The sequence below is a fragment of the Pezoporus wallicus genome, unplaced genomic scaffold (genome assembly GCF_028554395.1).
Source record: "Pezoporus wallicus isolate ANWC-B61680 ecotype Strahan unplaced genomic scaffold, APGP_CSIRO_Pwel_v1 contig_8703, whole genome shotgun sequence".
Lineage (NCBI taxonomy): Eukaryota > Metazoa > Chordata > Aves > Psittaciformes > Psittacidae > Pezoporus > Pezoporus wallicus.
The window spans coordinates 1-15,109 of record NW_026634983.1 but is presented as its reverse complement, the minus strand read 5'-3'; the positions used below and the strand labels follow the sequence as shown (position 1 = coordinate 15,109).

At 56.2% G+C, this 15,109-nt stretch overlaps 1 long non-coding RNA gene across 1 annotated transcript; it reads right to left on the bottom strand.

The window, feature by feature from the left end:
• Positions 1-5,564: 5,564 nt before the first annotated feature.
• On the bottom strand, positions 5,565-13,593 carry LOC130598716 (uncharacterized). Its single transcript, XR_008972115.1, has 3 exons — positions 13,567-13,593; positions 6,149-6,251; positions 5,565-5,815 (listed from the first exon to the last, which is right to left on the bottom strand). It is a non-coding gene; the product is annotated as an uncharacterized LOC130598716 (long non-coding RNA).
• Between the last annotated feature and the right edge of the window lie 1,516 nt (positions 13,594-15,109).

The following is a 15,109-nucleotide window of genomic DNA, read 5'->3' as shown; positions in this document are numbered from 1 at the left end:
ACATGCGGCCGTGCAGGTCCCTGGCTGCAGTGAATGCCTGAGCCTGGCACTTGTATCAGAGAGAGCCAGGGACACCGCGCGGGGCAATGTTCTAGTATGAATGAAGACCAGAAGGCCTCCCACCTTCCAAAGGTGCCACTAGCATGCTCAGCTCGCCCCTGAAATGCCTGTACGCCAATGCACGCAGCATGGGGAATAAACAGGAGGAGTTAGAAGTCTGTGTGCGGTCTAAAGGTTATGACCTGGTGGCAATTACAGAGACATGGTGGGACAGCTCGCATGACTGGAATGTGGTTATGGATGGCTATGTCCTTTTTAGGAAAGATAGATCAGCAAAGCGAGATGGTGGAGTTGCTCTTTATGTGAAAGAGTTCTGTCCAGGGGCAGATGAGGACCAGGTGGAAAGTCTGTGGGTGCGAATTAAGGGACAGGCTGGTACGGGGGGCACAGTTGTGGGGGTCTATTACAGACCTCCTGATCAGGACGAAGGAGTTGACGAGGCTTTCTACAGGCAATTGAAAGCAGCCTCACGACTACATGCCTTGGTCCTTATGGGGGATTTTAACTACCCCGATATTTGCTGGAAGACTTACGCAGCCAGTCGTTCACAGTCTAGGAGGTTCCTCCAGTGCATTGATGATAACTTCTTAATGCAAATGGTGGACGAACCAACTAGGAGAGGAGCGCTGCTGGATCTGGTACTCACCAACAAGGACGGTCTGGTTGAAGTAGTGACGGTCAATGGCAGCCTGGGCTGCAGTGACCATGAGATGGTGGAGTTTAGGATCTTGTGTGGGAGGAATAGAATACCTAGCAAGGCCACATTTCTGGATTTCCAAAGGGCAATCTTTGGCCTCTTCAATCAATTGCTAAGGGAAGTATGATGGCAAAGGGTACTAGGTGGTAAAGGGGCTCAAGATAGTTGGTCAGCATTCAAGAATCATTTCTTCAAAGCTCAGGATCAGAGTGTCCCAATGAGTAGGAAGTCAAGTAGGGGAGCCAGGAGACCAGCATGGTTAAACAAGGAACTGCTGGGCAAACTCGTACGGAAAAAGAGAATCTGTGGATTATGGAAGGAGGGGCTGGCTACTTGGGAGGAATATAGGACAGCTGTTAGAGGATGCAGGGAAGCAATTAGGACAGCTAAGGCCTCCTTGGAACTTAATCTGGCAAGTCGCGTCAAGGACAATAGAAAGGGCTTCTTCAAATACATAGCGAATAAAACTAACACAAGAAGCAGTATAGGCCCACTGCTGAATGAGGTGGGTGCCCTGGAGACAGAGGATATAAGGAAGGCAGAGGTGTTGAATGCCTTCTTTGCCTCTGTCTTTACTCCTGCAGACTCTCCCCGGGGGACCCAGATTCCTATAGCCCCGGAAGGAGTCAGGATAAAGGAGGAGTTTGCTTTGGTAGATGAGGATTGGGTTAGGGATCAGTTAAGTAATCTGGACATCTATAAATCGATGGGTCCGGATGGAATACACCCGCGGGTGCTGAGGGAGCTGGTGGAGGTCATTGCTGAGCCACTCTCCATCATCTTTGGTAAGTCGTGGGAAACAGGTGAGGTGCCTGAGGATTGGAGGATGGCAAATGTCACGCCGGTCTATAAGAAGGGCAAGAAGGAGGACCCGGGTAATTATAGACCGGTCAGCCTTACCTCCATCCCTGGAAAGGTGATGGAACAACTTATCCTTGACACCATCTCTAGGCATATTATCAAGGATGAGGGGGTCATTAAGAGCAGCCAACATGGCTTTACCAAGGGGAAGTCATGTTTGACCAACCGTATATGAGCAAGTAACTAGGTGGGCGGATGATGGTAGAGAAGTAGACGTGGTTTTTCTTGATTTCAGTAAGGCATTTGATACTGTCTCCCACAGCATCCTCATAGATAAGCTAAGGAAGTGTGGGCTTGATGATCAGGTAGTGAGGTGGATCAAGAACTGGTTGGAAGGAAGAAGGCAGAGAGTTATGGTCAATGGGGCAGAATCTAGCTGGAGGTCTGTGACTAATGGAGTCCCTCAGGGGTCGGTGCTGGGACCAGTGCTGTTTAATATTTTCATCAACGACCTGGATGAGGGAACTGAATGTACCCTCAGCAAGTTTGCTGATGATACTAAACTGGGAGGAGTGGCTGACACACCAGAGGGCTGTCTCGCCATTCAGCGAGACCTGGACAGGCTGGAGAGTTGGGCGGAGAGGAACTTGATGAAATTCAACAAGGGCAAGTGTAGAGTCTTGCATCTGGGGAAGAACAACCCCATGTACCAGTACAGGTTGGGGGCTGACCTGCTGGACAGTAGTGAAGGGGAAAGGGACCTGGGGGTCCTGGTGGATAGGAGGATGACTATGAGCCAACAATGTGCCCTTGTGGCCAAGAAGGCCAATGGCATCCTAGGGTGCATTAGAAAGGCTGTGGTTAGTAGGTCAAGAGAGGCACTCCTCCCCCTCTACTCTGCCTTGGTGAGGCCGCATGTGGAATATTGTGTCCAGTTCTGGGCCCCACAGTTCAAGAAGGACAGGGAATTGCTTGAAAGAGTCCAGCGCAGAGCTACAAAGATGATTAAGGGAATGGAACATCTCTCTTATGAGGAGAGGCTGAGGGAGCTGGGACTCCTTAGCTTGGAGGAGACTGAGGGGTGACCTCATCAGTGTTTGCAGATATGTAAAGGGTGAGTGTCAGGATGATGGAGCTAGGTTTTTTCAGTGATGTCCAGTGGTGGGACAAGGGGCAATGGGTGTAAACTGGAGCATAGGAGGTTCCATGTGAACATCAGGAAAACTTTCTTTACTGTGAGAGTGACAGATCACTGGAACAGGTCGCACAGGGTGGGTTGTGGGGTCTCCTACGCTGGAGATACTCAAGGCCCGCCTGGACAAGTTCCTGTGTGATGTACTCTAGGTTACCCTGCTCTTGCAGGAGGGTTGGACTAGATGATCTTTTGAGGTCCCTTCCAACCCTTAGGATTCTGTGATTCTGTGTCTGAATGAACAGGGAGTGAGAGATCTGCTTTCCAAGTCAAACTCTTCACAAAGCAGATAGTCTGAGACCCATAGAAAATATTTACCCCAGCAACACAGATCTCCTTTGCCTGCACGGTGGCACATCCATTGACTGGTTGTCTTCTATCCCTTCAGAAGAAGCAGGATTCCCCGTGGGTTTTTCACCCCGTGAAACAAGCACTGTCTCACATTCCATCCCTTTTCAGAGCAATGGTACCCCAATTTTGCCCAAAAGCGTTGAAAATTGCAGTCCTGTGACCAGGCTCAGCACTACACAAATGGAACAAAGCACCTGAGTGTCTGCCACCTCTAGAAAAACACACGAGTAGTTTTCTCTGAACTGGGCCGCACTACAACAAGCTCAGCTCGCACACCACGGAGATAACAGGCTCCAGCTGAAGCCAAGAACTTCCCAGCTCATGCAGCAGCACTTCACTTACCTGCACAAGGAGGATTTAAATTCCTGAGTGGCCTAATCCCACTCCTGTCCTAAAACCACCCCAACCTTGTCATTAACATCACAGGAAACGTGAAAACACTGTGCACAAGCAGAGTGATTTGCCTGAAGTGACAGAGCAACCCAGGCTGACCCATTCCCTCACTAACAAACGGGAAGTAGAGCAGAACTCAGCTGAACAACACCAGAGCAATGAGGGCATTCAGTTACCCACAAACATAAGACAACCCAGACCCATCATAAACGCTGAACTACAGTTGGCCTGTGCAACAACCCAGGTGGGCCTGCAGTGAAGTAGCGCATTTGACTGCACCAGTGGGTGCCTTTCCCCAGCAGTTATTCACTTCCACACACAGATTTTTGGGCTCTTCTCAGACAAAGCACTTGCATGCTCAGTTGCCTTCTTTTGGGGTTTGGAGGTGGAGAACTGAATGACAATTCAAATGCTGATCCCAAAAGCAACTGCAGAATAGATGTAAAACCTGTGCAGCCATAAGGGCACCAAGCAAGTTGTCCTGGGTTCAGCATTAGCAGTCATTTTTCTCCTTCTTTGTAGCTGGGAACAGATCTGATAACAATGATGTTTTGGTTTGGCCAAGGACTTTGTGAGCCTCATGCTCTGCCAGGGAGGAGGGGAAGCCGGGAGGAAGCAGAGGCAGGACTGACCCAAACTGACCAAAGAGGTATTCCATACCACAGCACGTCATGCCCAGGATGTAACTGATGGTTACCCGGAGGGGCTAAGACTGCAGGGTTGGAGGAGGCATCGGTCGGTGCTTGGTTGGGCTGGGGGGGCGAGCTGGCAGTCGGCTGGCGGTGAGGTGCTGTATTCTCTTCCCTTGTTCTTTCCTTTATCATTGTTATTATTGGTGGTGGCAGTGGTGGTTTGTGTTCTACCTTAGTTGCTAGACCGTTCTTGTCTCAACCCGTGGGAGTTGCATTCTTTTCGATTCTCGTCTCCGTCCCTCCGGGAGTAGGGGGAGGGTGGGAAGGGAGGGAGGGAGTGAACGAGTTGCCTGACTGGGTTTAAACCACGACACAAGTATAGAAGAAGATCCAGGTATCCACGGCAAAACGGTTGCTAACGGCGGCCCGGCCGCAGACACGGTCCGTCCTCAGAGAACCTGTCCCACTGCTACTGCCTCGGGTGAGCACCAGGGGAGGACCAGATTGGATACTCCTTCCGCTAAAGGCGGCGCTGACCATTGTGTCCCCGCAGAGCCCCGCCACAGACCTGCCGGTACCCGCTGCCACTGGACCGGTGCCCTGGGATGATTTTCCTGCCGGTACTATCAGGTGCCCAGGGGCTTGCCATGGGCCCGCCACCCAGACCCGCTCTGCAGCAAAACAGGAACCTATTCTCTCCTTCCCACTCTGCCTTGCCCAGTCGGCTCAGGGGAAAGGTTTCTTCCAGGTTGTATCAGGAGGGAAGAGTTTGCTTTGGCTGTGGGGACCTCAGAACAACTGGGTTCTGAGAGGTCCTGAGAGGAGAGGGAAGGAGGTAGCAAAGAATAGTGCCGGACTTGTGGTGAGCATTCAGCTTCTGCAGCAAAACAGTGCCTGGGATGCTGTGGGAAGCAGCTGTAAGAGCTGAAGGAGGGACAGGACGGGCTGCCTCGTATGTGAGCAGTGCTCTTGGCTGGAGCAGGGCAGCCAAAGCACCGCTGCACAGGGGGCACCCCGTGTCCAGCCTCGGGATTCTCCTCACCAAACACTCCCCAGTTTGCAACCATGGCCAGGTGGGTACGTGGAGCCAGGACGCAACCGCTGCCCAGCGGCTGCTGCGTGGCCTTCCATGCTGCTTGCGAAGGACACCATGGCCTTGGAATTGTGGTTGGAGCTTTAATCAAAAAGTCACATTTTCTTAAGCAGGGCTTAACTGCTGCCTGGCTTTTCAGAGTCAGGAGCACAACGCCTACAGGGTCCGCCTCCGTCTTTTCTGCATCCATATACAGGTCAGGATGTATATTGTCTGTTGTACCAGGGATGAGACCTGACATTCCTCTTCTCCTGTCAAAGGATGGAGTGCTGCAACAGACGGAAAAAGAGCAGAGCTGAAACCCACTGATCTGCAGAGACCCACAGGCATCTCTTCCAGACCATGCCAGCCCCAACCATCCCTTTCCCTGGTCAGGAGGCGCAGGCAGACAAATGGATCACCTGGAAGCTGCTGCTCAGGATTACAGCAAATGCCCCCAAGATGTTCCCTGGAGCAGGACAGCAGGACAGCACGCTGCCCAGGCTCTGTCCCCTGTCCCCGCCAGCCCCATCACACACAGCACTGCCCCTACTCACCCTTGAAGATCTCCTGCAGCGTGTCCTTGCTGCTGTCATTCAGGTACCGCGCAGCCAGTCCTGTGCAGAGAGCTCGGTCAGACCTGCTGCCGCCCAGCACACTCCTGGTATCGTGGCCCCGGCTCTGAAGGTTGGGCTGAACCCCTTCCCTCCCCTCAGCGGGGTGACCCCAGGGAAGGACAGGACCCGAGGGGAGGTGCCACTGAGCAAGGTGCCACTGAGCCCTGCTGCCAGGGCAGGGGTAGGAGGGGGAAGCACAGAGCCCCTGGCTGCACAGGCCCTGTACAGGGCAGCTGGGGCTCTGGCAGCCACAGGGCTGCTCCTCGCTGCCAGTGCAGCAGATGGGACTGGGGCCAGGCTGCCATAAGGGGGACTCCAGGGACTGCAGCTCACCGATGAACCTCACGGCTGCCATTCGCACGGTGACCTGAGCGTGCTGCAGATAAGGCATGCTTTGACGCACATATTCTTCAGCCCTGCTCCGCTTGTGCTCCAGCTGGAGAGAGCAAAAGGGCGCAGGGATGATACACACCCTCCCCAGTTACCTGGGACAGTCCCCCTTCCCAGCACCCCACACACCCCCCTTCATCCTCAGGACATTTGCATCTCCCAGCAAGGAGCCCTGTGGGGCTGAGGTTCAGAGACAGCTACATGCAAAGCAGGGTCTGGAGGTCCCGAGAGCCCTCTGTGCCGCTGCAAGGGCCCAGATGGGTCTCCTGCAACATCCTGAGGGTGGAGAGGTGAGCCCTTGGGAGCTCTGCCTGAGGGCAGGGAAGGAGGATGCAGCACCAGGCTGCAGGCTCTGGGCTGAAGCACTGCAGGCGAGGCACCACTGCACAGGGGGCACCCCATGTACAGCCTGGGACTTATCCTCACCAAGCGCTCCACAGTTCTCCATCTCTCCAGTGCCTGCACGTGGTGACTGAGCCATTTCCATTTGAGCACCTTTGCAGCTACACAGAAGGTTTCGTGAGAGGCCTGCAGAGGAGGACAACGATTGGGGAGATTGTGGACAGGGCTTGCGGCCCAAAGCCCTGGCCCCCAGCACCTGCAGGGACAGCTGGGTAGTCCCTGGGGACTCTGCTCTTCAGGCCTTGGTGGCCATGGGCTGCTGTTGAGCCCTGCTGGACCACATAGGGCAGGCGTGGCAAATGTCCCTGCCAGCTTCCCCTGCCCTCCCCGCTGCCCAGGCCACCCCCGCGGGCTCAGCATGCCCTTCCCCACACCACTGCTCAGGTTTGCAATCTGTACCTTGGCCACACTCTCAGTCTCATCACTCATGTGCAACACGAGTGGGACCAGGCTCCCCTGCACGTTCTTCCGCATCTGCCGCTGGTGCTTCCAATCCGCCATCTGTATTACTTCTTTGAATAGGCAGATGGAGAGCTCTCGCACCTGGCTGGACACCTGGTGAGGAGGAGGAGGACAGAAGGGCGTCAGTAGCAGCAGCTCCCTGAGCAAGGGCGTCAGCGTGGCTGAGGGGAGGGGTTTCAGGTCTCCCAGAGCCATCAGCAAGTCAGGGAGAAGCTGAGCTGGGCTGCAGAGCCCAGAAGGCATCCCCGTGAGAGCGCAGGGGCATGAGGAGGGGCACAGCCGCATGGAAGTGCTGCCGCCAGGCTCTGCTAACAGGCACTTGTCCTTGCAAAGGGCCCATCAGTGAGGATCAGGCTTCCATAGCAGCCTTACATCATCAAACAGTTGCGGGAGATTCTCGGCCAGCTGCAGAGCAGTGGAGCTGTCCTTCTTCTTCAAATGACCCATCACATTTCTGAAAATGAGCAGCATCTTCTTTCTGTTCTTACTGTGGGCTGTCTGCAGCATGTATATCAAATCTGGCAGCAGGACCAGTATTTTCTTTGCCTGTACAAAGCACAGAATTCCTTGTATGTTAAGTGGCGAAGGACCACCCAGGCCAAAATGCTCTGGCCCTTAAGCACCAGACTCCTGCCTGGCTGACTGGGCAGTGGCACAGGAATCCCTGCAGCAGCCTCCTGGCAGGCCATCCCCATGGTGCACTGAGGGGATCGGGGCCTGTGACTGGACGTTGAGGGCATTTGGTGCCGTGACCCCAGCTCCCGATTCCCAGCCCTGGTCAAGCCGCCGCGTTACCCACTGCCCAGCCCCAGGAGGCCAACACGGCTTCCCTTGCCTATGCCCTGCTCACCGTGTCAGGTGACTGTGACAACGTGATGAGGCCTGTGAGCGTCAGCGAGAACAGCACCACATTTTGACACCACGGGAACTTCTCCCTGTTGTACACCCCAGCGAATTCCTCTGGTGTCACATCGCTGCAGGCCAGGAGCTGAAACAAAGATGGCAGTGAGGGACCGGCCGAGCCTGCAGGGCTCCCGGCACTGTGCAGCTCCTGGGTCCCGCTGGCAGCTCAGGACAAGGGCACCGGGGACAGAGAGCCCGTGCTGGGGGACACCAGCCGCACACCACACGCTTGTCTGTGCCGGCTCTGCTGGTGTAAGCAGAGCACTGACAGGGACTTTGTGCACCCGCACCCAAGCAGCGTGGCATGGCCCTGTGTGGCTGGCACAGGGGAACCTGGCGCTGGGCTGGCCCTAACGGGCTGCATCCCTGTTTCCCAGAGGAGGTGACTGTTTGGGGGCAGATGGCAGGGAAGAGGGCTGTGCCTGTGTTTCTGGAGAGGCAGGCACAGCCCTGAGTATGAGCAAGGACTGGTCTGGTTACTCACAGCCAAGAGCCGGATACAGAACTTCACTCTGCAGAATCTGCTTCCGATACGTAACTGCAGGTGCTGGAGGTTCCTTCTCAGCTCCCTCAAGACCTTCACCAAGATGAGGGGCTGGGACAGCAGCGCTTCCCACATGGCCTGAGCAACTTTGCTGAAAGAGAACACTGTCAGCAGGGCTGCCTTGGCCACCACACGGTGCCTGGGCCAGCCCTGCAGCAGCCAGGCTGTGCTGCAGCCCTGGCCCTTCCTGACCCCTCACTGGGAGTGCCCAGGTCCCAGATGGGGCAGGCAGGAGGGGGCTGAAACTGTTCCCTGTGGGGCAGGGAGGAAACTCGTGGCAGGCCTCGGGTCTGGCTTGGACAGCTTTGGCTACTGCAGGCCTGGCCAACCCAGCAGGGCAGGAGAGAGTGATGGGGTACAGGGCCCAGCTCCTCAGGGGTGTCCTGCAGTTTTCTGTGGGCCTCCACGTCCCTCTCCCCACATGGAACAAACCCACAAGGGCTGTGGGGGTCAGTACCTGTTACATGCTGGAGAGATATCTATAAGGCTCAAGATCATCTCCCTGGGGTTCTGCTCTGCCATGCTTAGAAACAGCGACTTCAGGCTGCACCGGGCTGATGCTGCACTGATGTGCTGCAAGTTGTTATAGATGCAGCGCGTGATGAACCACACCTGGAGAGCACACGGGTGAGGGTGGTGCTGCCACCAGACTGCAGCCATTTCCTCAGCTGCTGCTGAAACAGCTGCCCTTCCCATCCTACTCTACTGGCATGAAATGGCTTCAAGGTGCCTGAAGCACCTGGGTGAGGGGAGATGGGATGTAGGGAGGAACAGTGCCTGGAAGGACTGGAGGACAGGGCAGCCACAGGCTGCTTACCTCTGTCAGCCAGGAGGCAGGTTCTGTCATGGCCACGTTCAGGATGCTGATCAGCTCCTCCTTGTCACATACACATGGGTCTCTCATGGCCTGTATGGCCCTGAGGATGATGACTGTCTTATCAGCAGGGTGGAGGTATTCCCCAAATGCCTGCAGGAAGGAGGAAGGCGGGGAAGACGTGTTACACTGAGTGCCCTGATAGTGCTGCTCAGCTGGGCAGTGAGAGCAGCTCTGGCGAGAGGACCCACGGGAAAGCTGGCAGCAGGGGCTGCAGTCGTTGCAGAGGATAAGAAGAGAGGTCCCTAGGTGAGAGAGGAGGGACCCTGGAGTGCAGCCCTCTGAAGTCCCTGCTCCAGAACAGCAGCAACCCTCTGACCAGGGACAGTGAGGTCATGCCAAGCCCGCTGGTTCTGGATCCCTTTGCTTGCACCAGTCTCGTTCTGATGCCCCAGACAAGAGGCCCAGCAAGGAAGAAGCTCATTACCTTTGCCATGCTAATCGTGCTGCACAGAGAAAGACAGGAGGGTTTCCCTGCTTCCCTCTTCCCTCCAGCCTGGGGATGCTCTGGATGATCATGACAATTGTCTGGTTGAGGTGACGTCATGCCTAAACATGAGGGGATCACGGAAGAGTCATTAGGACACAGCACTGATTACCATCAGTGACAGCTTTGGCTATGGGGACCATGGAACTGCTGGGTTCTGAGAGGCCCTGAGAAGAGTGGGAAGGAGAGCAGCAAAGAGCAGTGCCGGACTTGTGGTGAGCACTCGGCTTCTGCAGCAAAACAATAGCTGGGATGCTGCGGGAAGCAGCTGTGACGGGCAAAGGAGGTGAGGGAAGAGGGCAGGCTGCCCTGGACAGCCTCCAGCAAGCACAAAAAGAATCCACTACAATACTTGGGGAAACAAGCAGGACTATGAGGAGACGTCTGTGTGTGGAGGGATGAAGCCCACAGAGCTTCTCTTACATTTTTGGTGCTGGATGAATATGGAGAGGTGATGAAGAGCAACCAAAGCCTCCTGCTGGATCGCCCAGATCTTGCTAGTCCAGCAAACAATGAGACATCCCAGCAGCCGTCCCAGCAAGCGGTCCTTGCTGATGTCATGGTGGGAAGAGCTGTGGTCGTGTCCAAGCAAGCTCCAGACCTGGGCAAGGGAGGCAGGACAGGTAGAAGGGCTGAGGGGCAGCAGCGCAACAAAAGCTCCGAAGCTGAGACTGCCCCAGGGAAGGATCCTGGAGGGTCGGAGTTGTGCAGGGCCCTCCCAGAGCAGCGAGCTGGGCAGCCGGGCAGGGAGAGCTGCCAGGCCTGGCCTCCCGCCATGCTCCTTGGGCAGTGCTGACCTGCACAGGACTGGGGGCCAAGATGGCTGCTGGCAGAAAGGGCACTGGGGAGGAAAAAACATGGGAAAAAGAGAAGCCGAGACCCTTGCCCAGGGCAGAGCCGTGCTGAATGCCTCAGGCATCTTGAGCCGCAGGCTGCTGCCCACGGTGGGCAGGGAATGGGAGACAGCCTGGCTGGAGGGTGCGGGCCTCCCTACCTGCACTGAGGAAGAGCTGGCCATCAAATCAGCCAGCTTTGCGATCCTTGCCACGGCCCATTCACATACAGCTGGGTGCTTGATGTTGGTGAAGGGCAGCAGCATCTGGAAGGAGAGAAAGTGCTGCTGTGCCCTGGGAGCTGGTGCCCGTGCCAGCAGCAGCAGCAGCAGCACTGCTCAAGTCCTGGCTGGACTCATGCAGTCCTTGTGGCCCTGAAGGGAGGCAGATGCCACCCCAGGGTAGAGTCTGCTTCTTTCTGTGCCCTCCCCGTGAGCACAGGCCTGTGTTCCCTCTCCGTGAAGGCTGGGCTTTTGGGCAGCACCCTCCCGGGGGGCGGTGATCCTGCAATGGGGGAATGGGCGTACGGCTCCCTGAGAAGTCAGGAGCGCCGAACTTCAGAGCTGGGCTCCCTGTGCAGGACAGGCAGGTCCCAGTGGGTCTCTGCCCCGGTCAGACCTGGGCAGAAAAGCAGGAGGGACTGCGAGGCATGGGAAGAAGGGCAGCACCCGCTGCCACTGCTGCGGTGCCTGAGGAGAGGGGTCAGTGCCTCCCGCTGCTTTGGTGCGAGGAAAGTTCTGGGGATGGAGCTGGCCCACAAGTGCCACGGGCCAGGCTTTGCCATGGCACGGGAGGAGGCTGCAGATGGGAAGTGGGGTTGACTGCAGCCAGGGGACACAGGCTCCTGGAAGAGCACGGTGGGCCATGTCTGGGTTCCCTGAGTGCTGAGCACCCTCCCTGCAGCGTGCTGTGGGCATGGCGCTGCGAGGACACAGTGTGCTCAGAGCGGATGCTCCCTTCCCTCCAGGGAGAGGAACAGCACCTCCCAGCCCTGCTCTCTGCAAATGCCACACCTGCAAAATTCTCCACAGGTCCCTGGAGCCCGGGGAGCTGAGCACCAAGCTCTCCAGCAGGACGTCCACGGCATCCAGGGTCTGCAAGGAGGAAAACGGTCACGTCAGTCTTTCTGCAGTCCCTCTCTCCCCGGGGATGGATCTAACCCCCCACGCCATGGGGAAGGCACCCCTGCCACCTCTAGGTGGCCAAGGGACACCTTGAAGCAGACAAGTTGCAGTGGGCAGAGGAGCCAGTCCAGAGGCACTGGACATGGCAAGGCCCACAAGAAGGAGACACAAACAGGCAGCGTGAGAAGGGGGGCACGTGGCCAGCGGGACTGGAGCAGTGGGGCTGCAGTGCTGTGCAGGAGACCCGGGGGAGCAGCTCTGCCCAGCCAGCAGCCCCCAGCAGCCTGGCAGCAGAGCCAGTGGCCCCATCAGGAGACACGGGCACTGCTAGCCTGGAAACGGCTGCGGTTACCTTCTCTGAGCTCTGCAGGAAAGTCTGGATAAACCGCATGTGTGCAGCGCGTTCCTCTTCCATCCTTGCCGGACAAAAGGATAGGGGTGAGGAACGAGTAGGGTTGAAAGAAGTGTCTCGGCACTGCGGGGCTGCTGGGGCAGTGGGGAACAACGTGGGCTGCGCTCAGGGGTCTGCGCCAGTCTCTCGCTCCCGCTCTGTCCCGTCACCGTCCTGCCGGACACTGGCACGAAGGATGTGGCCTGCTGACTTTTATACAGTGCCCTGGGGTGTGACCAAGGGCACATCACAAAGGCACGTCACAAAGGGCACCGTGGTGGGTCACGGAGGGCACATCACTAAGGGCACTACAGTGGGTAACGGAGGGCGCATCACTAAGGGCCTGTCACAAAGGGCACCACGGCAACCTGCCATTCAGAACATGAGAGGCAGGGCGATGCTGGGAGGGGAAAGAGGCCTGTTTCCCCCAGTCAATTGCGTCCCCTTGGGGTGCCCTGAGCTCCACGTTTTGCTCATGTTAGATGGAGTCTTCTTATGGCAAGATACCCAGCACGTGTCCTAATGTTCAGAGCCAGACTAGTCAAGAGGACTCAAAAACCCATGAGTAGAACCGTACGCGCACTGGAGACGCGCACTGGAGACTGCTCAGACGGCATTAGATGACCGATGTTTTCTTGTCCAAGTCCTGCGTTTAGGGGGTCAGGGATGGCAGGACGCAGAGAGGAACAGCACCTGGGCAGGCTCAAGGGCAGGGCAGCCACAGGCCGCTGTGGCAGAGGGGGACCGGCAGGACGTGGCAGAGAGGGACCGGCGGCTCCTGGCCAAACGGCTGCGCTCCAACTGGGAGCAGAGGCACGCATGGAGCCACCAGCACGCCGCCGCCCGTGGAGCAGCAGCAGCTGGAGAAGGAGCTGGCCAGAGGAGCCTGGAGCAGCAGCGAGGCCCGCGGTGAGCTCAACTCAGCAAGCTGCGCTGGGAGAACAGGAAGGAGCAGCCGCCCACAGCCACCACTCCCAACGAGCTGCTGCTGCTGCTGCAGAGGAGCTTCTTCCTAACGTCCAACTCGGAGCCGTTCGAAGGCGAGCAGCCAGATGGCTGCGGCGAGGCCAAGGCCAGGGCCTGGCACCATCTGCAGCCCCTCCTGAGCTGCGGGTCCATAGGGCCCTGCCCATTGTGGAGCCTCGTGGCACACAGCTCCCGCAGCGGGCAGCCCACGGGCACTTCCAAACTGGACTGTGCCACGCTGTGGGAATCCCGCCACAAGCAAGGGCCGGGCCGGGCCTGGCTGCTTCACAGGTGCACAGTGCTCTGGGCTCCAGCGGGGAAGGTGAGGTCCAGGGCATAGGAGCCACCCCATCTCCAGCCTGGGGCCTTCCTCACCAAGCACTCCACAGTTCTCCATCTCTCCAGTGCCTGCACGTGGTGACTGAGCCACGTCCGTCTGAGCACCTTCGCAGCTACACAGAGGTCTTTGTGAGGGGCCTGCAGAGGGGGACAAGGACTGGGGAGATTGTGGACAGGGCTTGCGGCCCAAAGCCCTGGCCCCCAGCACCTGCAGGGACAGCTGGGAAGCCCCTGGGGACTCTGCTCTTCAGGCCTTGGTGGCCATGGGCTGCTGCTGAGCCCTGCTGGACCACATAGGGCAGGCGTGGCAAATGTCCCTGCCAGCTTCTCCTGCCCTCCCTGCTGCCCAGGCAACCCCCGTGCGCTCAGCACGCCCTGTGGTGTGCACAACACAACCGGACTGGGCCCTGGTGGCCACCAGCACCCAGTGTCAGCACACCCAGCACCAGGCGGCTGGGCTCTGCACAGCTCTTGAAACCACTTCCTCTGGGCACCAAGTCTGAGGAGCATGTATGCTACTATTTCCTATGCTATTATTATATTCTAATATTATTCTAGTATATTATTATGCTATTATTTTTCCTATGTATGCTATTTCATATGACTGGAAAGAGTTGCCGGTTGGGAACTCCAGGGAGGAAGGGGTGGAGGCTTTAGTATAGAATTTCTAGCTGTTTACATGACGAAGGAAAGGAAGGGGGTGAACGTGTCTCCTCAGCACCTACAGTAGTAGCCCATCAAGCCAGGATCAGCTCCATGTCTTTCCAGGTCAGGAATGGTACGTGTGAGTAAAGAAGTACCAAAATGACCTGTTAGGTATACGGAAGAGCGGGGTTTCACCTTTAAGACAGTGGTTAATGCGAATACAAATTGTGTTAAAACCGTTCTTCTTTCAGGCTTTCATTTACCATTCTCCTCTTATTCCCCAGTGATGCTCTTGTTGGCTTACTTTAGAAGATGAAAACATTGCAATACAGCCCTGTGCAACGCTGCTGTTCCAGCTATCACTGCACTCAGTCTCTTGGCAATGTTTTATGTGCATTTTAAGTTAGCTTCTGTTACCTGATTCAGTGCCAGCTGTCTCAGAACAGGGCAGGATGGATTAGGTTCATTAAATGTGCAGTATTTTTCTTTCCTCTCTGGTCCTCTCATTCAAGCACTGTCACTTCTTGGGTTGGGGGAGAGGAAAATGAAACTGCTCGTGTTTGAGCAACCTAGATATTGGAGAAACTCAGCAGTAACCTTGACTTCCAGGCAAGAAAAGAAAGAAAAGGTTGTGAAACTAGAAGGTGAGAAGAACAATATTTGTAAGAGCATGTCAGCAATTGTGTTGTCAGAACAAATCTAGCCCGTGCTGAGCTGCATTCAGAATATTCTGAGATACTCTTGATACAAATTGAAGCTTTTAATTCAAAAACAGCTCTTGCAACTGCACTTCTAAAACTGCTTTTTAGATGGCTCTAAAAAACCCAAGGGAAGTATGAGCTTTACACCCTTTATTCTGTAAGTGACCAAACCTGGTTGTCGTCTTCACGTCACACCTGTAGCAGCAACACTTCTCGCTCTAAGAAACATGTTT